This window comes from Branchiostoma lanceolatum, chromosome 10, assembly GCF_035083965.1.
Source record: "Branchiostoma lanceolatum isolate klBraLanc5 chromosome 10, klBraLanc5.hap2, whole genome shotgun sequence".
NCBI classification, from domain to species: Eukaryota; Metazoa; Chordata; class Leptocardii; order Amphioxiformes; family Branchiostomatidae; genus Branchiostoma; species Branchiostoma lanceolatum.
In genome coordinates, this window is record NC_089731.1 from 18,109,338 (window position 1) to 18,134,730 (window position 25,393).

At 41.6% G+C, this 25,393-nt stretch overlaps 1 long non-coding RNA gene across 12 annotated transcripts; it reads left to right on the forward strand.

Annotated features, from left to right (window-relative positions):
- Window positions 1-190: 190 nt before the first annotated feature.
- LOC136443245 (uncharacterized) lies at window positions 191-17,292 on the forward strand. Of its 12 annotated transcripts, none has more exons than XR_010757107.1 (29): window positions 191-395; window positions 612-780; window positions 997-1,162; window positions 1,468-1,630; window positions 1,809-3,906; window positions 4,246-4,314; window positions 4,590-4,750; window positions 4,957-5,075; window positions 5,438-5,507; window positions 5,793-5,961; window positions 6,155-6,265; window positions 6,855-7,023; window positions 7,229-7,351; window positions 7,714-7,778; window positions 8,055-8,222; window positions 8,431-8,563; window positions 8,868-10,872; window positions 11,212-11,280; window positions 11,556-11,716; window positions 11,923-12,041; window positions 12,404-12,473; window positions 12,759-12,927; window positions 13,121-13,231; window positions 13,821-13,989; window positions 14,195-14,317; window positions 14,680-14,744; window positions 15,021-15,188; window positions 15,397-15,529; window positions 15,834-17,292. It is a non-coding gene; the product is annotated as an uncharacterized lncRNA (long non-coding RNA). The 12 variants fall into 12 exon arrangements; XR_010757103.1 differs by having other exon boundaries at window positions 192-395; window positions 1,505-1,630; XR_010757104.1 differs by having other exon boundaries at window positions 192-395; window positions 1,505-1,624.
- The last annotated feature ends 8,101 nt before the right edge of the window (window positions 17,293-25,393 follow it).

A 25,393-nucleotide genomic window follows, 5' to 3' on the forward strand; every position in this document is an offset into this window, starting at 1 on the left:
CAGACTCTATGATGAGATCAATCTCATCAACCAATAGGGAAAAAGTGCACTCTTGTTACCAATGGCAACCCGGAATTCTCTTCTTTGACGAATCACAGAGCAGTATTTTTCCGCGTGCCGTGTGCAGAAGGCTTTCACGTCGCCAGGCGGGAGGTTTGGGCGTCACTTCTGCCCAAGCTATCAGCAAAAGAAGACCTTACGGATTCTGCCGTCGTCAGTGCCGTGAGTCGACATGTTGGACACGGCAGCGAGCTGTGATTCAGTATCACCGGTTATCAAGCGTCTGACCGCAACGGGAGCTTCGCAGCAAACCCGAAAAGAAGGCTTCCAGGGCCTGTGATCCAAGACGTGACACCGAGGCCATCTTCGAGGACATGCGACGTTTGTACGTAAAGGTAATTTATTCCTTTGTGTAGGCAAGTTACAGACTGTTTTGATTTCTTGAGGATACCTCTTCTCACTCAGGAAGGTACCTCTTCTTCTCCCAGTGTGGATGTGAACAATGCTTTAATGCTAGAGAAGTCTTGTTCGTTTACTTGGTTGTCTGATTCAGTGAATTGAATGTAATGAGTGAATTGTATGCATGTCTGTTTCTTCTTCCGATGTCGCAGAAATGTCTGTTGGACACCGCAGCGAGCTGTGATTCAGCATCACCGGTTATCAAGCGTCTGACCGCAATGGGAGCTTCGTAGCAAACCCGAAAAGAAGGCTTCCAGGGCCTGTGATCCAAGACGTGACACCGAGGCCATCTTCGAGGACATGCGACGTTTGTACGTAAAGGTAATTTATTCCTTTGTGTAGGCAAGTTACAGACTGTTTTGATTTCTTGAGGATACCTCTTCTCACTCAGGAAGGTAACTCTTCTTCTCCCAGTGTGGATGTGAACAATGCTTTAATGCTAGAGAAGTCTTGTTCGTTTACTTGGTTGTCTGATTCAGTGAATTGAATGTAATGAGTGAATTGTATGCATGTCTGTTTCTTCTTCCGATGTCGCAGAAATGTCTGTTGGACACCGCAGCGAGCTGTGATTCAGCATCACCGGTTATCAAGCGTCTGACCGCAATGGGAGCTTCGTAGCAAACCCGAAAAGAAGGCTTCCACAGCCTGTGTTCCAGACGTCACCGAGACCATCTTCGATGACACGCGGTGTTTGTTCGTAAAGGTAGTCTATTCCTTTGTCTTTGCAAGTTACAGACTGTTTTGATTACAGGATGTGAACAATGCTTTAACCCTAGAGAAGTCTTGTTCGTTTACTTGGTTGTCTGATTGTGAATTGAATGTAACGGTTAGGATTTGAAAATCATGGTCAGCTGATGCATGTCTGATTCTTCCGTCAGTATGCAATGTCGCAGAGAATTATGTCTGGTGATTTAGTCCTTTGTGCTGGCAAGTTTAACGTTTACCGACAGTCTCAGTTTCTGGATATGAACAATGCTTTAATGCTAGTAAATTCTTGTTTTTTGTCAGCTTATGATGTCTGCTTCTTCTTCCGCCAATGTCTCAGACATGTCTAGACGGACTACTCCGGGGCGCTACCATCACTGACGGTGCCATGTGACAACATCCAGTACATCACGAAGCCAAAGATGTGTCAAGCGAATCTACCGGCTTATCTACGAGAACCGTAACGGTTGTGTTCTTTTGTTTAAGTTGAGACGGACAGCAAGGTCGAGAATTGAACTTGCTACCTTCAGGATATTCAATTTGTATTGTTTCGCAGCGCAAAAAGATGTAGCTCAGCTTGCTTGCTTGCTTATTTGCTTATGTTACTATGCCTCATCCTAATTGATTATTTCACTTTCTTGCAGTTACAAAAAAACGGAAGCTGACATCTCTCAGCAGCTTCCAGGACCGCATTGATGCCATCAAGCCCGGATCAGCTACACCGATGTTCATGGTGGGACTTATTCTGGGTGAGAGGCTGTCCGACGAGTGCGCCATCTCTACGGTGACGTCCAGGAAGACCGGTGCTCGTGTGTGCGGCCCTGCAAGAGGACATGGCATAGTTAAGTATTTCATGTTTTCATAGAATTAGGCTGGGACTGACTAATGTCATTGGCGTGGTAGGACGTTACAGATTTGTGATGTTCCATTTATAGCTTTAACTGAACGTACGGTTCCCTTTGTGTACCTGAGGCGTTGTCGGCAGGGATGATCACAATCTCTTGGTTGATGGTAGGGTGCTTGACGTGTGTTTTGTTGACATCCTGAGTGATATTGCTGGAAGGGGTCGTGGTATTTTGTGAGCGGTGGCTACTTTTTCACACAGGGCTTCAGTCCGTTTCTGTGGTGTATAGGCTCGGTGTGTGGCTCTTTTGGTTTCTGTGACTGGGTCGGTGGCTGAGATTATACTCGGGGTGACTGTGAAGTTCATTGTTTCAGAGAACGGGGACTTTCCTGGTTCTGTTAGTTTATGACTGCTTGGGTTTTTCTACTATCTGTTGTCCTTTCTGTTTATGTCGTGGTCGGTGGTTACGGGGACCTAGACCACGACATAATCTGCCTTGTGTCATATCTTGGTGTCCCGACCTAAGACAATGACACAGGGCCAGAAAAGAAGGCAGGTGGTTGGAGAGCGTGGGTAGTTATGAGCCAACAGAACCAGGGAAATCCCTGATCTCGGGAGCATTGAAGTTTGCGGTTTCTTCGAATGTAATCCCGGCCATCGGCATAGCCACAGAGATTGAATTAGTCATATATTCGGGTCTGTTTACCACAGAAACAGGCTGGAGCGCTGTGTGCAGAAGTAGTCGTTGCTCTCGAGATGTCTCGACCCCTCACCAGCAACAAAACTCAGGGTGTCATCAAAATGGACTCAACACCTTGCCATCCGTCAAGAGATCATGGTTCTCTCTGCTGATAATGCTTCAGGTAGACAGAGGGGATGGTACATTTCTAGGCTGAACCTAGAACCGAAATGACAATCACAAATCAAGTCAACTTCCTGTCATGCCCCCAGTAGTCTGTAGATGAAATTCTTGTTAAGTGATCTTTTATTTTTGTCTCATCTATTTGCATTTTTTATTTTTGTCTCATCTATTTGCATTTTTTATATTTAGTAGATGTTGATATTGCCCATTTATGGTATGGAGCTTAAGTAGCCTCCTATAAAGTCCTATTGAAATTTCGGCTACTTATATTAAGGCTTAGGCTGACGTTGGAACACACACATACACACAAACTAATGCACACACACACACACACACACACACACACACACACACACACACATGTGGCGTCGCGGTGGCGCAGTGGCAGGGTGTTTGGCCCCAGAACCCAGAGGTACTGAGTTCGAATCCGGGGTTCCCTGATCTGTCCCTTTGACGTTGTGTCCTTAGGAAAGGTACTTAGCACGACTTTCCTCACTTCACTCAGGTGTAGATGAGTACCTAGCTTCGGTTGGGGACGTCCCTCGGATAGGACGTTAAATGGAGGTCCCGTGTTTGAGGAGAGCCACACCTCGAGCACGTTAAAGAACCCACCGCACTTATCTTCCCGGTGTGCGTGGTTCAAAACCTACAGTCCTATGGCGCGCAATAACACACAACACAAACACACTAACACATTAACAACTATCTGACAGATGACTTAGCCTTAAGCTGCAAAATAACTTTCTTAAAGACTTCATTAGTCCTAAAAAGTTTCAAGCAACTACCGCTCTACCATGTGCTGACAATATCAACATCTATTAAATACATTTTAGCATAGTAAGCATTTTCTGCTTAGTTAGGATTAGTTATTGGGTCCCAAACTGGCACTAAATGGATGTTCCCTCTCCCCACATCACCAGTTATCAAGTGTCACCACAACCGGGGCTTTGCGACGAACCTGAAGAAGACAACTCCAGAACCAGTACCAAGACGTCACCGAGACCATCTTTGAAGACATGCAGTGTTTGTTCTGAAGGTGAGACCGGCCGCTTACGAGTAGTCAGGGACATTTTTCTTATCAGTGTTCGGTTAGGTAGGAGTTATTCTGCAGTTTAATCCTTTCCATTGCAATTGGAGCCTCCTTATCCAACTTTTTTCAGCTGACTGTCATTGTGTTGAGCAATCTAGTGCCCTTTGGTAGTACTTAACTGGATGATCTTCCAGTACTTTCAACCATCTTTGATTTCGCATGTCTTACGTTTCAATCTTGATGTGCACCATGGAAAACTAGGTGAACGAACAAAGTTCTCACAAACATCCTGACATTCGGATCAATCGTCTTAATGCCTTTTACCTTTTTCTCTTTACAACATAGGGCTAGAACGGACAGGTGAATACTGAGCTGAGGGACAAATGCTGCTTGAAATCACAGACACATGGCAAGGTATTGTACTGTACAGCGTAAAAGCAGACTCAGGTTCAGTAATTGCCAACACAACCCAGATTTTAATTAAAGGACAAGTCTTTTTCAATGAGTGATTTATTCCTTTGTGTTGTTGGCAAGTTTAAGTTTACCGGACTGTTTTAATTTCTGAACCTGAACAATGCTTTAGGGGAAAATCTTTGTCTCTTATACTTGATTGTGAATTGAATGGAGGATGTAAATATCAAGTTTTTTTCTGTCAGCTGATGCATGTCTTTTTTCTGCTGATATCGCAGAAATGTCTGGATGGACGTGTGCTACTCCGATCCGGGACTGAGTAAGGAAAGTGCCAAGCACCACCATCACTGAAGATGCTATGTGACAACATCCAGTACATCACAAAGCCATCAAGCGAATCTACCGGCTTATCTACAAGAGCTGCTGTTCTTTTCTTAAGGTGAGACTGACAGCAAGGTTGAGAATTGAACACGCTTGTAACTTTCAGGATATTCAATTGTCTTCGGTTTCGCAGCTCATTACTCTGTACTTATGAACTCTCCTTATGAACGACTGACATTTCCCGGTAAACGAAATGTGTGCTTGAAAACATCCTGATTTATAATCAAATGTCTTAATACATTTTTTTTTTCTTTTCCAACTTAGGACTGGATGAACAGTTTGGATGTGAGGCAGCTGATACGTACACGTGCCCTGGCCCTGCTGCAGAATTCCAAACTGAATGGATTGGAGGAATAGATAAGGAGACTGCGGGATCAGCACCTGTGAGTAGATCCTGTACAACTTACTCCAACCTGAACCAGCTATTTTTGACAAGTTCAGGCCATTGTCACTGACGTTAACTGTCATTGAGTTTATGGGGGTAATCCAATGCCCTTCGGTTGTACTTGATTGGATGATCTTCCATACACTTATAACATCAAAGATATACTAGTAAAAGCTAAGGGATAGAAGCTAACTGGCGTTTCCTCGAGTACGTTTAAGTGTCTTTGATTTCGCAGCGTTTTACGTTTTCATTTTAATGTGTTTCATGGGAAATTAGGTGAACGAACAAAGTACTCACAAACTTCCTTACATTCTAATCAAAGATCGTAATGCATTCTATCTTTTTCTCTTTACAACTTAGGACTAGAAGAGACACGTGAATAGAATGAGCTGATGTGATGGACATATGCAGCTTCCACAGATGTAACAAGGTATTGTACTGTATTGATCTGTATTGTGTGAAAGCAGACTTGGGTTTGGTACCTGTCATCACAATCCAGATTAATTTAATTAAAGGACAAGTCTTTAATTTGTCAATGAATGATTTATTTCTTTGTGTTGGCAAGTTTACTTTATTTCTGAACCTGAACAATGCTTACAGGGAAAATCTTTGTCTCTTATACTTGCTTGTCTGATTGTGACTTTAATGGAGGATGTTAATATCATGTTTTTTTTCTGTCAGCTGGTGCATGTCTTTTTTTCTGCTGATATCGCAGAAATGTCTGGATGGACGTGTGCTACTCCGATCAAGGGCTGAGTAAGGAAAGACTGCCAAGCACCACCATCACTGAAGATGCTATGTGACAACAACCAGTACATCACAAAGCCAGCAAGAAGGTGGCAAGCTAATCTACCGGCTTATTTACAAGAGCTGCTGTTCTTAAGGTGAGACGGACAGCAAGGTCATGAATTGAACACGCTTGTAACCTTCAGGATATTCAATTGTCTTTGGTTTCGCAGCGCAGTATTCTCTACTTATGAACTCTACTTATGAACCACGGACATTTCCCGGTTAACGAAATGTTTGCTTGAAAACGTCCTGACTTATAATCAAGTGTATTTTTCTTTTCCAACTTAGGACTGGATGAGCAGTTAAGGTGTGGAGCAGTGCACGTGCCCTGGCCCTGCTGCAGAATCCCAAACTGAAGGGATTGGAGGAATAAACAAGGAGACTGCGGGATCAGCACCTGTGAGTAGATCCTGTACAACTTACTCCAACCTGAACCAGCTATTTTTGACAAGTTCAGGCCATTGTCACTGACGGTAACTGTCATTGTGTTATTGAGGGGGTAATCCAATGCCCTTCGGTTGTACTTGATTGGATTATCTTCCATACACTTATAACATCAAAAATATACTAGTAAAAGCTGAGGACTAGAAGCTAACTGGCGTTTCCTCGAGTACGTTCAGGTGTCTTTGATTTAGCAGCGTTTTACGTTTTCATTTTAATGTGTTTCATGGGAAAGGGACATATGCAGCTTCCACAGATATGACAAGGTATTGTACTGTATTGATCTGTATTGTGTGAAAGCAGACTCGGGTTAGGTACTTGTCATCACAATCCAGAATTTGATTAAAGGACAAGTCTTTAATTTGTCAATGAATGATTAATTCCTTTGTGTTGGCAAGTTTACAAGACTGTTTTATTTCTGAACCTGCTTTAGGGGAAAATCTTCGTCTTTTATACTTGCTTGACTGATTGTGAATTGAATGGAAGATGTAAATATCATGTTTTTTTCTGTCAGCTGATGCATGTCTTTTTTCTGCTGATATCGCAGAAATGTCTGGATAGACGTGTGCTACTCCAATTCGGGGCTGAGTAAGGAAAGTGCCAAGCACCACCATCACTGAAGATGCTATGTGACAACATCCAGTACATCACAAAGCCAAGGAGTTGTCAAGCGAATCTACCGGCTTATCTACAAGAGCTGTTGTTCTTTTCTTAAGGTGAGACTGACAGCAAGGTTGAGAATTGAACACGCTTGTAACCTTCATGATATTCAATTGTCTTCGGTTTCGCAGCTCATTACTCTCTACTTATGAACTCTACTTATGAACCACGGACATTTCCCGGTGAACGAAATGTGTGCTTGAAAACATCCTGACTTCTAATCAAATGTCTTAATACATTTTTTTTTCTTTCCCAACTTAGGACTGGATGAATAGTTTGGATGTGAGGCAGCTGATAAGTACGTGCATATACCCTGGCCCTGCTGCAGAATTCCAAACTGAAGGGATTGGTGGAACAAATAAGGAGACTGCGGGATCAGCACCTGTGAGAAGATCCTGTACAACTTACTCCAACCTGAACCAGCTTTTTTTGACAAGTTCAGGCCATTGTCACTGACGTTAACTGTCATTGTGTTCGTGGGAGTAATCCAATGCCCTTCGGTTGTACCTGACTGGATGATCTTCCATACACTTATAACATCAAAGATATACTAGTAAAAGCTAAGGGATAGAAGCTAACTGGCGTTTCCTCGAGTACGTTCAAGTGTCTTTGATTTCGCAGCGTTTTACGTTTTCATTTTATCGTGTTTCATGGGAAATTAGGTGAACGAACAAAGTACTCACAAACTTCCTGACATTCTGATCAAAGGTCCTAATGTATTCTATCTTTTTCTCTTTACAACTTAGGACTAGAGGAGACATGTGAATAGAATGAGCTGATGGACATATGCAGCTTCCACAGATATAACAAGGTATTGTACTGTATTGATCTGTATTGTATGAAAGCAGACTCGGGTTAGGTACTTGTCATCACAATCCAGATTTTAAGTAAAGGACAAGACATTTGTCAATGAATGATTTATTCCTTTGTGTTGGCAAGTTTACAAGACTGTTGTAATTTCTGAACCTGCTTTAGGGGAAATCTTTGTCTCTTATACTTGCTTGTCTGATTGTGAATTGAATGGAGGATGTACATATCATGTTTTTTTCTGTCAGCTGATGCATGTCTTTTTCTGCTGATATCGCAGAAATATCTGGATGGACGTTTCTCCGATCCGGGGCTGGGTAAGGGAGGTGCCAAGCGCCACCATCCCTGAAGATGCTATGTGACAACATCCAGTACATCACAAAGCCAGCAAGGAGGTGTCAAGCGAATCTACCGGCTTATCTACAGGAGCTGCTGTTCTTTTCTTAAGGTGAGACTGACAGCAAGGTTGAGAATTGAACACGCTTGTAACCTTCAGGATATTCAATTGTCTTTGGTTTCGCAGCGCAGTACTCTCTACTTATAAACTCTACTTATGAACCACTGACATATCCCGGTTAACGAAATATTTGCTTGAAAACATCCTGACTTATAAGCAAATGTCTTAATACATTTTTTTCCCTTTTCTTCCAACTTAGGACTGGATGAACAGTTAATGTGTGAGGCAGTTGATACGTGCACGTACCCTGGACCTGCTGCAGAATTCGAAACTGACGGGATTGGAGGCCGGAAAACGCAAGGAGACTGCTGGATTAGCACCTGTGACTTAGTGTGAGTAGATCCCGTACAACTTAGTCCTACTTGAACCAGGCTAACATTTCAAGTTCAGGCCATGGTCACTGCTGTTAAACAGTTCAACTTTGCTAGTATCATCACCTTTGATCACTTAAGACCAGTAACCAACAGTATGACCAATTTAGGTGACATATTTGTGTCACAGGCATTAACTAATTCTACATGACATTTGTCACCTTTTCCAATTCCTGGCAGACAATAAGGCAACCTTTTTCAAAATTTTTCCGAAATATCATCAGTCTCCTTCATCTTAATGGATTGTAATTTCACTTTCTTGCAGTTACAAGAAGCTGGCATCTCTCAGCAGCTTCCAGGGTCGTCCAATCTCCACGGTGACATCCAGAAAGACCGGTGCTCGTGTGTACGCCTTGCCAGGGGACCTGAAATTGTTAAGTGTTTACATCTTTGCAGAGTTTGGCTGGGACTGACTTGTCTCGGGGTGATAGGAAATTACTTATTTGTGATGTTGCATTTATAGCTTTAACTGAACGTACGGTTCCCTTTGTGTACCTGAGGCATTGTCGGCAGGGATGATCACAATCTCTTGGTTGATGGTAGGGTGCTTGTTGTGTGTTTAGTTGACATCCTGAGTGATATTGCTGGAAGGGGTCGGGGCATTTTGAGAGTGGTGGCTACTTTTTCACACAGGGCTTCAGCCCGTTTCTGTGGTGTATAGGCTCGGTGTGTGGCTCTTTTGGTTTCTGTGACTGGGTCGGTGGCTGAGATTATACTCGGGGTGACTGTGAAGTTCATTGTTTCAGAGAACGGGGACTTTCCTGGTTCTGTTAGTTTATGACTGCTTGGGTTTTTCTACTATCTGTTGTCCTTTCTGTTTATGTCGTGGTCGGTGGTTACGGGGACCTAGACCACGACATAATCTGCCTTGTGTCATATCTTGGTGTCCCGACCTAAGACAATGACACAGGGCCAGAAAAGAAGGCAGGTGGTTGGAGAGCGTGGGTAGTTATGAGCCAACAGAACCAGGGAAATCCCTGATCTCGGGAGCATTGAAGTTTGCGGTTTCTTCGAATGTAATCCCGGCCATCGGCATAGCCACAGAGATTGAATTAGTCATATATTCGGGTCTGTTTACCACAGAAACAGGCTGGAGCGCTGTGTGCAGAAGTAGTCGTTGCTCTCGAGATGTCTCGACCCCTCACCAGCAACAAAACTCAGGGTGTCATCAAAATGGACTCAACACCTTGCCATCCGTCAAGAGATCATGGTTCTCTCTGCTGATAATGCTTCAGGTAGACAGAGGGGATGGTACATTTCTAGGCTGAACCTAGAACCGAAATGACAATCACAAATCAAGTCAACTTCCTGTCATGCCCCCAGTAGTCTGTAGATGAAATTCTTGTTAAGTGATCTTTTATTTTTGTCTCATCTATTTGCATTTTTTATTTTTGTCTCATCTATTTGCATTTTTTATATTTAGTAGATGTTGATATTGCCCATTTATGGTATGGAGCTTAAGTAGCCTCCTATAAAGTCCTATTGAAATTTCGGCTACTTATATTAAGGCTTAGGCTGACGTTGGAACACACACATACACACAAACTAATGCACACACACACACACACACACACACACACACACACACACACACATGTGGCGTCGCGGTGGCGCAGTGGCAGGGTGTTTGGCCCCAGAACCCAGAGGTACTGAGTTCGAATCCGGGGTTCCCTGATCTGTCCCTTTGACGTTGTGTCCTTAGGAAAGGTACTTAGCACGACTTTCCTCACTTCACTCAGGTGTAGATGAGTACCTAGCTTCGGTTGGGGACGTCCCTCGGATAGGACGTTAAATGGAGGTCCCGTGTTTGAGGAGAGCCACACCTCGAGCACGTTAAAGAACCCACCGCACTTATCTTCCCGGTGTGCGTGGTTCAAAACCTACAGTCCTATGGCGCGCAATAACACACAACACAAACACACTAACACATTAACAACTATCTGACAGATGACTTAGCCTTAAGCTGCAAAATAACTTTCTTAAAGACTTCATTAGTCCTAAAAAGTTTCAAGCAACTACCGCTCTACCATGTGCTGACAATATCAACATCTATTACATACATTTTAGCATAGTAAGCATTTTCTGCTTAGTTAGGATTAGTTATTGGGTCCCAAACTGGCACTAAATGGATGTTCCCTCTCCCCACATCACCAGTTATCAAGTGTCACCACAACCGGGGCTTTGCGACGAACCTGAAGAAGACAACTCCAGAACCAGTACCAAGACGTCACCGAGACCATCTTTGAAGACATGCAGTGTTTGTTCTGAAGGTGAGACCGGCCGCTTACGAGTAGTCAGGGACATTTTTCTTATCAGTGTTCGGTTAGGTAGGAGTTATTCTGCAGTTTAATCCTTTCCATTGCAATTGGAGCCTCCTTATCCAACTTTTTTCAGCTGACTGTCATTGTGTTGAGCAATCTAGTGCCCTTTGGTAGTACTTAACTGGATGATCTTCCAGTACTTTCAACCATCTTTGATTTCGCATGTCTTACGTTTCAATCTTGATGTGCACCATGGAAAACTAGGTGAACGAACAAAGTTCTCACAAACATCCTGACATTCGGATCAATCGTCTTAATGCCTTTTACCTTTTTCTCTTTACAACATAGGGCTAGAACGGACAGGTGAATACTGAGCTGAGGGACAAATGCTGCTTGAAATCACAGACACATGGCAAGGTATTGTACTGTACAGCGTAAAAGCAGACTCAGGTTCAGTAATTGCCAACACAACCCAGATTTTAATTAAAGGACAAGTCTTTTTCAATGAGTGATTTATTCCTTTGTGTTGTTGGCAAGTTTAAGTTTACCGGACTGTTTTAATTTCTGAACCTGAACAATGCTTTAGGGGAAAATCTTTGTCTCTTATACTTGATTGTGAATTGAATGGAGGATGTAAATATCAAGTTTTTTTCTGTCAGCTGATGCATGTCTTTTTTCTGCTGATATCGCAGAAATGTCTGGATGGACGTGTGCTACTCCGATCCGGGACTGAGTAAGGAAAGTGCCAAGCACCACCATCACTGAAGATGCTATGTGACAACATCCAGTACATCACAAAGCCATCAAGCGAATCTACCGGCTTATCTACAAGAGCTGCTGTTCTTTTCTTAAGGTGAGACTGACAGCAAGGTTGAGAATTGAACACGCTTGTAACTTTCAGGATATTCAATTGTCTTCGGTTTCGCAGCTCATTACTCTGTACTTATGAACTCTCCTTATGAACGACTGACATTTCCCGGTAAACGAAATGTGTGCTTGAAAACATCCTGATTTATAATCAAATGTCTTAATACATTTTTTTTTTCTTTTCCAACTTAGGACTGGATGAACAGTTTGGATGTGAGGCAGCTGATACGTACACGTGCCCTGGCCCTGCTGCAGAATTCCAAACTGAATGGATTGGAGGAATAGATAAGGAGACTGCGGGATCAGCACCTGTGAGTAGATCCTGTACAACTTACTCCAACCTGAACCAGCTATTTTTGACAAGTTCAGGCCATTGTCACTGACGTTAACTGTCATTGAGTTTATGGGGGTAATCCAATGCCCTTCGGTTGTACTTGATTGGATGATCTTCCATACACTTATAACATCAAAGATATACTAGTAAAAGCTAAGGGATAGAAGCTAACTGGCGTTTCCTCGAGTACGTTTAAGTGTCTTTGATTTCGCAGCGTTTTACGTTTTCATTTTAATGTGTTTCATGGGAAATTAGGTGAACGAACAAAGTACTCACAAACTTCCTTACATTCTAATCAAAGATCGTAATGCATTCTATCTTTTTCTCTTTACAACTTAGGACTAGAAGAGACACGTGAATAGAATGAGCTGATGTGATGGACATATGCAGCTTCCACAGATGTAACAAGGTATTGTACTGTATTGATCTGTATTGTGTGAAAGCAGACTTGGGTTTGGTACCTGTCATCACAATCCAGATTAATTTAATTAAAGGACAAGTCTTTAATTTGTCAATGAATGATTTATTTCTTTGTGTTGGCAAGTTTACTTTATTTCTGAACCTGAACAATGCTTACAGGGAAAATCTTTGTCTCTTATACTTGCTTGTCTGATTGTGACTTTAATGGAGGATGTTAATATCATGTTTTTTTTCTGTCAGCTGGTGCATGTCTTTTTTTCTGCTGATATCGCAGAAATGTCTGGATGGACGTGTGCTACTCCGATCAAGGGCTGAGTAAGGAAAGACTGCCAAGCACAACCATCACTGAAGATGCTATGTGACAACAACCAGTACATCACAAAGCCAGCAAGAAGGTGGCAAGCTAATCTACCGGCTTATTTACAAGAGCTGCTGTTCTTAAGGTGAGACGGACAGCAAGGTCATGAATTGAACACGCTTGTAACCTTCAGGATATTCAATTGTCTTTGGTTTCGCAGCGCAGTATTCTCTACTTATGAACTCTACTTATGAACCACGGACATTTCCCGGTTAACGAAATGTTTGCTTGAAAACGTCCTGACTTATAATCAAGTGTATTTTTCTTTTCCAACTTAGGACTGGATGAGCAGTTAAGGTGTGGAGCAGTGCACGTGCCCTGGCCCTGCTGCAGAATCCCAAACTGAAGGGATTGGAGGAATAAACAAGGAGACTGCGGGATCAGCACCTGTGAGTAGATCCTGTACAACTTACTCCAACCTGAACCAGCTATTTTTGACAAGTTCAGGCCATTGTCACTGACGGTAACTGTCATTGTGTTATTGAGGGGGTAATCCAATGCCCTTCGGTTGTACTTGATTGGATTATCTTCCATACACTTATAACATCAAAAATATACTAGTAAAAGCTGAGGACTAGAAGCTAACTGGCGTTTCCTCGAGTACGTTCAGGTGTCTTTGATTTAGCAGCGTTTTACGTTTTCATTTTAATGTGTTTCATGGGAAAGGGACATATGCAGCTTCCACAGATATGACAAGGTATTGTACTGTATTGATCTGTATTGTGTGAAAGCAGACTCGGGTTAGGTACTTGTCATCACAATCCAGAATTTGATTAAAGGACAAGTCTTTAATTTGTCAATGAATGATTAATTCCTTTGTGTTGGCAAGTTTACAAGACTGTTTTATTTCTGAACCTGCTTTAGGGGAAAATCTTCGTCTTTTATACTTGCTTGACTGATTGTGAATTGAATGGAAGATGTAAATATCATGTTTTTTTCTGTCAGCTGATGCATGTCTTTTTTCTGCTGATATCGCAGAAATGTCTGGATAGACGTGTGCTACTCCAATTCGGGGCTGAGTAAGGAAAGTGCCAAGCACCACCATCACTGAAGATGCTATGTGACAACATCCAGTACATCACAAAGCCAAGGAGTTGTCAAGCGAATCTACCGGCTTATCTACAAGAGCTGTTGTTCTTTTCTTAAGGTGAGACTGACAGCAAGGTTGAGAATTGAACACGCTTGTAACCTTCATGATATTCAATTGTCTTCGGTTTCGCAGCTCATTACTCTCTACTTATGAACTCTACTTATGAACCACGGACATTTCCCGGTGAACGAAATGTGTGCTTGAAAACATCCTGACTTCTAATCAAATGTCTTAATACATTTTTTTTTCTTTCCCAACTTAGGACTGGATGAATAGTTTGGATGTGAGGCAGCTGATAAGTACGTGCATATACCCTGGCCCTGCTGCAGAATTCCAAACTGAAGGGATTGGTGGAACAAATAAGGAGACTGCGGGATCAGCACCTGTGAGAAGATCCTGTACAACTTACTCCAACCTGAACCAGCTTTTTTTGACAAGTTCAGGCCATTGTCACTGACGTTAACTGTCATTGTGTTCGTGGGAGTAATCCAATGCCCTTCGGTTGTACCTGACTGGATGATCTTCCATACACTTATAACATCAAAGATATACTAGTAAAAGCTAAGGGATAGAAGCTAACTGGCGTTTCCTCGAGTACGTTCAAGTGTCTTTGATTTCGCAGCGTTTTACGTTTTCATTTTATCGTGTTTCATGGGAAATTAGGTGAACGAACAAAGTACTCACAAACTTCCTGACATTCTGATCAAAGGTCCTAATGTATTCTATCTTTTTCTCTTTACAACTTAGGACTAGAGGAGACATGTGAATAGAATGAGCTGATGGACATATGCAGCTTCCACAGATATAACAAGGTATTGTACTGTATTGATCTGTATTGTATGAAAGCAGACTCGGGTTAGGTACTTGTCATCACAATCCAGATTTTAAGTAAAGGACAAGACATTTGTCAATGAATGATTTATTCCTTTGTGTTGGCAAGTTTACAAGACTGTTGTAATTTCTGAACCTGCTTTAGGGGAAATCTTTGTCTCTTATACTTGCTTGTCTGATTGTGAATTGAATGGAGGATGTACATATCATGTTTTTTTCTGTCAGCTGATGCATGTCTTTTTCTGCTGATATCGCAGAAATATCTGGATGGACGTTTCTCCGATCCGGGGCTGGGTAAGGGAGGTGCCAAGCGCCACCATCCCTGAAGATGCTATGTGACAACATCCAGTACATCACAAAGCCAGCAAGGAGGTGTCAAGCGAATCTACCGGCTTATCTACAGGAGCTGCTGTTCTTTTCTTAAGGTGAGACTGACAGCAAGGTTGAGAATTGAACACGCTTGTAACCTTCAGGATATTCAATTGTCTTTGGTTTCGCAGCGCAGTACTCTCTACTTATAAACTCTACTTATGAACCACTGACATATCCCGGTTAACGAAATATTTGCTTGAAAACATCCTGACTTATAAGCAAATGTCTTAATACATTTTTTTCCCTTTTCTTCCAACTTAGGACTGGATGAACAGTTAATGTGTGAGGCAGTTGATACGTGCACGTACCCTGGACCTGCTGCAGAATTCGAAACTGACGGGATTGGAGGCCGGAAAACGCAAGGAGACTGCTGGATTAGCACCTGTGACTTAGTGTGAGTAGATCCCGTACAACTTAGTCCTACTTGAACCAGGCTAACATTTCAAGTTCAGGCCATGGTCACTGCTGTTAAACAGTTCAACTTTGCTAGTATCATCACCTTTGATCACTTAAGACCAGTAACCAACAGTATGACCAATTTAGGTGACATATTTGTGTCACAGGCATTAACTAATTCTACATGACATTTGTCACCTTTTCCAATTCCTGGCAGACAATAAGGCAACCTTTTTCAAAATTTTTCCGAAATATCATCAGTCTCCTTCATCTTAATGGATTGTAATTTCACTTTCTTGCAGTTACAAGAAGCTGGCATCTCTCAGCAGCTTCCAGGGTCGTCCAATCTCCACGGTGACATCCAGAAAGACCGGTGCTCGTGTGTACGCCTTGCCAGGGGACCTGAAATTGTTAAGTGTTTACATCTTTGCAGAGTTTGGCTGGGACTGACTTGTCTCGGGGTGATAGGAAATTACTTATTTGTGATGTTGCATTTATAGCTTTAACTGAACGTACGGTTCCCTTTGTGTACCTGAGGCATTGTCGGCAGGGATGATCACAATCTCTTGGTTGATGGTAGGGTGCTTGTTGTGTGTTTAGTTGACATCCTGAGTGATATTGCTGGAAGGGGTCGGGGCATTTTGAGAGTGGTGGCTACTTTTTCACACAGGGCTTCAGCCCGTTTCTGTGGTGTATAGGCTCGGTGTGTGGCTCTTTTGGTTTCTGTGACTGGGTCGGTGGCTGAGATTATACTCGGAGTGGCTGTGAAGTTCATTGTTTCAGAGAACGGGGACTTTCCTGGTTCTGTTAGTTTATGACTGCTTGGGTTTTTCTACTATCTGTTGTCCTTTCTGTTTATGTAGTGGTCGGTGGTTGCGGGGACCTAGACCATTACATAATTCGCCTTGTGTCGTATCTTGGAGTCCCGAACTAAGACAACAGCACAGGGCCAGAAAGGAAGGCAGGTGGTTGGAGAGCGTGGGTAGTTATGAGCTAACAGAACCAGGGAAATCCCTGATCTCGGGAGCATTGAAGTTTGCGGTTTCTTCGAATGTAATCCCGGCCATCGGCATAGCCACAGAGATTGAATTAGTCATATATTCGGGTCTGTGTACCGCAGAAACAGGCTAGAGCGCTGTGTGCAGAAGTAGTCGTTGCTCTCGAGATGTCTCGACCCCTCACCAGCAACAAAACTCAGGGTGTCATCAAAATGGACTCAACACCTTGCCATCCGTCAAGAGATCATGATTCTCTCTGCTGATAATGCTTCAGGTAGACAGAGGGGATGGTACATTTCTAGGCTGAACCTAGAACTGAAATGACAATCACAAATCCAGTTAACTTCCTGTCATGCCCCCAGCAATCTGTAGATGAAGTTCTCGTTAATGACAGTTTGGGTCTGTGCGGCGTACTGTAAGCACCCGTAGTCAAATGATGTACTGTACTGCAATGGCATCTAGCATTAGATGCCTTTAAATGTAAGATATTACACATCGATTTGCTTCTTGTGTTACATTCTTTACAAAAAGGTATTTTGTTCTCAATTGGCCTTTATAATGCGTGTATTTTGTGTGGCTTTTCTAGTATAAGACTGGCCACCTCAATTGTACTTGAAAGCAAAATACATTAGCTTTGAGATCAAACGTTTTCTTCCTATGTAATTGTTTCAGTTGTAGTGCAATTTGTGCCTTTTGTAACACATTGTACACTTTGCATTCCTCTGTTGTTAACAATTGCAATCAAATAAACAGTTTAAAACCAGGTTTATGGTTTGTTTCACATTTGATTTTGAAAGAAAATGGATAGAATTTCTCCCTTCCCAACCTCCAACTGGCATTGATGGATGTTCCCTCCCCCATATCCTCACTCTAATGTGAAATGGATTTCCCTCTCCCTCCAAGCTGACCTTGAATGTATGGTCCCTCGCTGCTGGCTTCTGTAGTCTGTCCATTCTTTCCCAGATCGCTTAGCCCCTTGTAGAATGGATTGTCTCTCCCTTTCAACACCCTCAACCCCATGTGAAAGAGATGGCCCCTCCCAGACAGACGGCTGTACAGTACAGTTTCTATTTCACATTGTTTCTTCTTCACCACACCACACCTTAACCTTCAATGGATAGTCCTCCCTCCCCACACCCTCATCCGTATGTAAAATGGATGGTCCCTCTCTACCCAGAACTGGTTGGTCCCTCACTCCTTCCTCTAAAGATGTGCATGCAGTGTTTATTCGTGATACATATTTGGTAGTGGGCAGGAATTGATGAGACCTCCAAATAATTAGATTTTGGCCCCTAGTGACTTAATAAGGTACTGCAGCGGAGCTTCCTGTTTTGATACTTCGTGTTCTGTACATGCTATGGTCGTGATTCTTGAGTGGAAGATACAGCTCTTTGAAAGGATATCAAGTCGTGTAGGTTTGGGTCCCCTAGAACTGCAGGAGCAGGTTTTCTTTCAGAATTTGAAAGGAAATAACTCAAGAAGGGGTTGACATATGGTCATAATTTTGGGTGTATAGATAGCTTGATAGTGTTATGTGAATGTGAACATCGTTGACTAAAAAATATGCCTATAATGCTTTAAGTATGGGGTGGGGGCGTAACTTTGGTCAGCTATTACTTCGTAACCATGAATGAGAAAGTAAAGTGGTTTCATTTCCTCAAATACCCACCAAGGGCCCTATCGTTTGGATGTAAAGTTTGAACATTCTGATAAAGAGATTAAATTTTAGACGGGAACCATTACCCTATAATGCTTTAAGTATGGGGTGGGGGGTTTAACTTTGGTCAGCTATTACTTCGTAACCATGAATAAGAAAGTAAAGTGGTTTTATTTCCTCAAATACCCACCAAGGGCCCTACCGTTTGAATGTAAAGTTTGAACATACTGATAAAGACATTGAATTTTAGACCGGAGCCATTACCCTATCATGCTTTAAGTATATGGGGTTGGGGGGCGTAACTTTGGTCAGCTATTACTTCGTAACCATGAATGAGAAAGTAAAGTGGTTTCATTTCCTCAAATACCCACCAAGGGCCCTATCGTTTGAATGTAAAGTTTGAACATTCTGATAAAGAGATTGAATTTTAGACCGGAGCCATTACCCTCTAATGCTTTTAGTATGGGGTGGGGGCGTAACTTTGGTCAGCTATTACTTCGTAACCATGAATGAGAAAGTAAATTGGTTTCATTTCCTCAAATACCCACCAAGGGCCCTATCGTTTGAATGTCAAGTTTGAACATTCTGATAAAGAGTTTGAATTTTAGACTGGAGCCATTACCCTATAATGCTTTACGTATGGGGTGGGGGGCGTAACTTTGGTCAGCTATTACTTCGTAACCATGAATGAGAAAGTAAAGTGGTTTCATTTCCTCAAATACCCACCAAGGGTCCTATCGTTTGAATGTAAAGTTTGAACATTCTGATAAAGAGATTGAATTTTAGACCGGAGCCATTACCCTATAATGCTTTAAGTATGGGGTGGGGGGCGTAACTTTGGTCAGCTATTACTTCGTAACCATGAATGAGAAAGTAAAGTGGTTTCATTTCCTCATATACCCACCAAGGGCCCTATCGTTTGAATGGAAAGTTTGAATGTTCTGATCAAGAGATTGAATTTTAGACCGGAGCCTTTACCCTCTAATGCTTTAAGTATGGGGTGGGGGCGTAACTTTGGTCAGCTATTACTTCGTAACAATGAATGAGAAAGTAAAGTGGTTTCATTTCCTCAAATACCCACCAAGGGCCCTGTCGTTTGAATGTAAAGTTTGAACATTCTGATAAAGAGATTGAATTTAAGACCGGAGCCATTACCCTATAATGCATTAAGTATGGGATGGGGGGGGCGTAACTTTGGTCAGCTATTTCTTCGTAACCATGAATGAGGAAGTAAAGTGGTTTCATTTCCTCAAATACCCACCAAGGGCCCTATCGTTTGAATGTTAAGTTTGAACATTCTGATAATGAGATTGAATTTTAGACCGGAGCCATTACCCTATCATGCTTTAAGTATGCTTTGGTCAGCTATTACTTCGTAACCATGAATGAGAAATTAAAGTGGTTTAATTTCCACAAATACCCACCAAGGGCCCTATCGTTTGAATGAAAAGTTTGAACATTCTTATAAAAAGATTGAATTTTAGACCTGAGCCATTACCCTCTAATGCTTTTAGTATGGGGTGGGGGGCGTAACTTTGGTCAGCTATTACTTCGTAACCATGAATGAGAAAGTAAAGTGGTTTCATTTCCTCAAATACCCACCAAGGGCCCTATCGTTTGAATGTCAAGTTTGAACATTCTGATAAAGAGTTTTAATTTTAGACTGGAGCCATTACCCTATAATGCTTTACGTATGGGGTGGGGGGCGTAACTTTGGTCAGCTATTACTTCGTAACCATGAATGAGAAAGTAAAGTGGTTTAATCTCCACAAATACCCACCAAGGGCCCTATCGTTTGAATGTAAAGTTTGAACATTCTTATAAAAAGATTGAATTTTAGACCTGAGCCATTACCCTGTAATGCTTTAAGCATGGGGTGGGGGGCGTAACTTTGGTCAGCTATTACTTCGTAACCATGAATGAGAAAGTAAAGTGGTTTCATTTCCACAAATACCTACCAAACGCGCTGTCGTTTGAATGTTAAGTTTGAATATTCTGATCAAGAGATTGAAATTTAGACCGGAGCCATTACCCTATAATGCTTTAAGTATGGGGTGGGGGACGTAACTTTGGTCAGCTATTACTTCGTAACCATGAATGAGAAAGTAAAGTGGTTTCATTTCCTCAAATACCCACCAAGGGCCCTATCGTTTGAATGTAAAGTTTGAACATTCTGATAAAGAGATTGAATTTAAGACCGGAGCCATTAACCTATAATGCATTAAGTATGGGGGGGCGTAACTTTGGTCAGCTATTTCTTCGTAACCGTGAATGAGAAAGTAAAGTGGTTTCATTTCCTCAAATACTCACCAAGGACCTATCGTTTGAATGTAAAGTTTGAACATTCTGATAAAGAGATTGAATTTTAGACCGGAGCCATTACTCTCTAATGCTTTAAGTATATGGGGTGGGGGGCGTAACTTTGGTCAGCTATAATTACTTCGTATCCATTAATGAGAAAGAAAAGTGGTTTCATTTCCTCAAATACCCACCAAGGGCCCTATCGTTTGAATGTAAAGTTTGAACATTCTGATAAAGAGATTGAATTTTAGACCGGAGCCATTACCCTCTAATGCTTTAAGTATGGGGTGGGGGCGTAACTTTGGACAGCTATTACTGCGTAACCATGAATGAGAAAGTAAAGTGGTTTCATTTCCTCAAATACCCACCAAGGGCCCTATCGTTTGAATGTAAAGTTTGAACATTCTGATAAAGAGATTGAATTTTAGACCGGAACCATTACCCTATAATGCTTTAAGTATGGGGTGGGGGGCGTAACTTTGGTCAGCTATTACTTCGTAACCATGAATGAGAAAGTAAAGTGGTTTCATTTCCTCAAATACCCACCAAGGGCCCTATAGTTTGAATGGAAAGTTTGAATATTCTGATCAAGAGATTGAATTTTAGACCGGAGCCATTACCCTATAATGCTTTAAGTATGGGGTGGGGGCGTAGCTTTGGTCAGCTATTACTTCGTAACCATGAATGAGAAAGTAAAGTGGTTTCATTTCCTCAAATACCCACCAAGGGCCCTATCGTTTGAATGTACAGTTTGAACATTCTGATAAAGAGATTGAATTTAAGACCGGAGCCATTACCCTATAATGCATTAAGTATGGGGCGGGGGGGGGGGCGTAACTCTGGCCAGCTATTTCTTCGTAAACATGAATGAGGAAGTAAAGTGGTTTCATTTCCTCAAATACCCACCAAGGGCCCTATCGTTTGAATGTAAAGTTTGAACATTCTGATAAAGAGATTGAATTTAAGACCGGAGCCATTACCCTATAATGTATTAAGTATGGGGTGGGGTGGGGCGTAACTCTGGTCAGCTATTTCTTCGTATCCATGAATGAGAAAGAAAAGTGGTTTCATTTCCTCAAATACCCACCAAGGGCCCTATCGTTTGAATGTAAAGTTTGAACATTCTGAGGCTTTAAAACAGAAAATATTGTAGTTGCTGTAATCTGTATGAAATTGACATTTAATGCCACTGTTTACCACATTGCCGTCCGGATTTTTTATCAAAAGTGCTCAAAAGCGGCACAAAAATAAACTACATGGTGATCTTTAGTTTCACGCGCCTAGTGTGAATAGACTAGCCCCCTCCCACCTAGAACTGCAAAATTAAGACATAAAAATGGAAATATTTGATGGACGTGCAATCACTCTCTCATTGGTCGAACCGCGCTAATTGTGATAGACAGTCATGATCAGTCTACTAGGGCTTGGATTTTCTATCAGTTCTCACCACACAGCGACATCGTATCTTTGCTCCTTTAATGTCGATGTGTAATAGTATAGTATTATTATCTTCGCCGGGAATGTATGCATTCGCGGTAAGGTTAATATGTTATCGGTTACGCCAGCTGTAAAGTGTGTATGTCGAGATCATAAGTCGAGAGAACTTTGACGGATCTTGCTGATTTTTGGTAGGTAAGTGGTAATTGTGGGAACGAAGGTCAAGTTCGAAAATGGTTAACCTGGCGTTTTCCTTAAGTGCTCCAGTGGACTTTTTTTGTTAGTGTGTTTGTATGTAGACAACATAACTCGACGAATTGATGATGGATCTGCATGATTTTTGGTGGGTACGTAGAGATTGTGAAATCGAAGCTCAAGTTTAAAAATGGGTCACCTGGCATTTTCCTGCGGTACTGCAGTGGGCTGTTTATGTATGCGTATGCGACAGGATAACTCGAGAAGCTGTTGATGGTTGTGCATGATATTTAGTGAATAGGTAGATTTATTAAAGGGGAAGGTTAAGTTCGATGATGGGCCTCCTAGCGGGTACTTTGGGTACTGCAGTGTAGCTTCAAAGTTTGAGGTCGAACTTTTTGCAAGTGCTACGGTCATGATTTTTGTGTGGTAGATAGTCCATGCCACATGAAGTAAGTTGTGCACGTTTGGGCCCTCTAGCGGCTTGTTTGGAGCTGCAGTGGGTGTTTTTAATTTATTTGTTTTGACCTTTGGACATGAATAACTAGACTTATGGTCAACGGATCGTCTTGATTTATGGTTTGTAGATAGCTCGATTAATGATTTACATAATTGAATATTCATTATGCAAATCAGGAGCTAATTTGCATAATTAGCAAGGAAAGTTTATAAATCTGCTGCCTTTCAAAATAGGACTCTCAAACATGTGACATATATAGCTGAAAAAGAGAGAGGTATCGATAGATACCAATAATGCTAATGGCTACCTATTTTGCATAATTAATGAGAAAATACTAATTGAAAATACCACAATAGTAAATGATTGGAATTTCATATGCATTCTTGTATCATTAGGAAGCTAAGTAAAGGTGAACAATATCAGACAAAAATTATGCATGACAAGGCCTCATTAACATAATTTATAAGGAAATGTCTACAATTCCCTTTCAATTTGCTGTTTTTAAGCCTATATATTCAGGTTAAATTGCACTGACAGGTGACCTAGTTTACCGGAGCAGGCTCCCTGTGAGACGTTTCTGGAGGACACATGTGATACTTTACTTGCCTGGTGCAGGGCTCTGTTTTGGGGTCAGGGAGGTCACACGGGCATTTGCACAGCAACCTTACGATCTAACGCTCTCCCTGTTGAAAGGTATAGGTTTGATAAAAACTGATTGATATGTCGACTATGAAAATAAGGGCATAATTGAAGCAAATACATTGCCAACAAATTGCCTCATTTTCTGTGGTAAAGATAAAAGTTATGATACCAATTAAGCAAAAATATTCTTAGAGTGATTATTTTTATAACTCTTGGGAGAACTCGTGTAGGTATAGGTATGGGTTTGTTTTAAACTTTGAAAGAGAATACTAGTAACTCAAGAAGGTGATGACAGATCGTCATGATTTGTAGGGATGTACATAGTTTAAGTGATGATTTACATGATCGTATAAGAATCATGCAAATCAGGATCTGTGATGTGAAAAAGTATACAAAAACCCTTGCATGCCATTGTAGTCAAACACGTGACATGTAACTGAGGAATATTGATAGGTATCAATTATGCAAATTGTGTGGCGTCGGTGTGGCGTAATGGTGAGAGCATAGGGCTGCCAAACAACGTGGCCCGAGTTCGATTCCGGCTCTCCCCCAGACATGTCTGGACATGCACCCGACGTTGTGCCCTTGGGAAAGGCACTTAACACAAAATCCCTCACTTCACTCTGGTGTAAATGAGTACCTAGCTTTGTCTAGGGACGTCCCTCGGATAGGACGTTAAATGGAGGTCCCGTGTTTGGGGAGAGCCACACCCCGCGCACGTAAAAGAACCCACCACACCTTTCGAAAAAGAGTAGGGGCATGCCCCGGTGTGCGATGGTCCAAAAACCTACAGTCAGCCGCACATGGGTTCGCCCTTAGTAATAGCCTCTGGCTAGTTGGGTAACCCTGGCAACATGCCGAACCAATAAATTAAAAAAAATAATAATTTTGCAAACGAATACCTAATTTGCATAATTTATGACAAAATACTATAATTCCAGAATGGTAAATGATGGGATTTCATTCTTGTGGCGTTTGGGAGATAATCAAATGTGGACGTTATCAGACATAAATCATGATGGCCTCATTTACATAATATATGAGGAAATGCTACAATGGCCCTCTTTTCTAAGATTTTACTTTAATGCTGTGTTTTGTGTAGAGAAAAGTATCACTTGAAATTCATGCAATCGAGGACCTTCTTTACATACTGAGTGATAAGCATTCACTCGAAAAGGCTAACATCAGTCGGCGAAGGTATGAGGTCGTGGAACTCTAGTCATACATATTTCAAGTTTAGTCCATAATTAGTGGGTCAAGGGAGTATGTAAACTGCATCCACTTTCCCTAAATTAACTCGGCCTTTTTAACTAAAACTCAAATTCACCCGCTGTTATGAGTAAAATGACAGAGAAGTCAGAATGATATCACAGAGACCACAGAATGATATCACAGACAATAGCCTTCAAACTATACGTTAGTTGTACAGACAGGCTAGGCTTGCTTAAAAGGCTGCACATGTTTGCAGCAGTCTAGAATTGTAGACCAAACAAGTTTTGACGTTTTTTATCAAATCATGTTTGACGTATTTTCTTATATAGACATGTAATTTCAGGCAACGTAGGACAAAAACCATATACAATTTTCAGTAGGATACTAATAATCTATAGTTTACAGGTACAGTATGTCCTTCTCATATCATTTCAGGGTCTAGTGTTCAGATATTTATCATATAAATAGCGGATGAACAGTTGTCGTAGAAAAAAAGGATATCATCTCCAAGCAGATGTTGGGATGAAATATTTTCCTTTACACATGTTTTGTTGTTTGGCTATTGACTTTGTTCGACTCTATTGGTAGAAATGAGCTCCATATTTAACGTTGGAAAAGTGCCATTGAAAATTCCAATCCAAAAAAAAAAAAAATGCCGCAATAGTCGGGTCTGTTGGTTAAGCGGACAAACGCCATACCATTCCGTACCGGGGGAAATGTGACTTATTCTGCGCGTTTGTATTTTCTAACGTAGGCACTATCTAGGTTATGTAAGCAACTATAACCTACAAATAATTTTCAGGTACAAAGTTTTCACTTTGTAAATGCACTAAGTATGCAAGTAAATTAATGTGGTTGGATTATGTAGCTGCGGCATCTTGGTAATAATAATATATAATATTTGATCTATTACATATAAAACAAGTCACACCACAGTCCAAGAAATACAACACAGTCCTC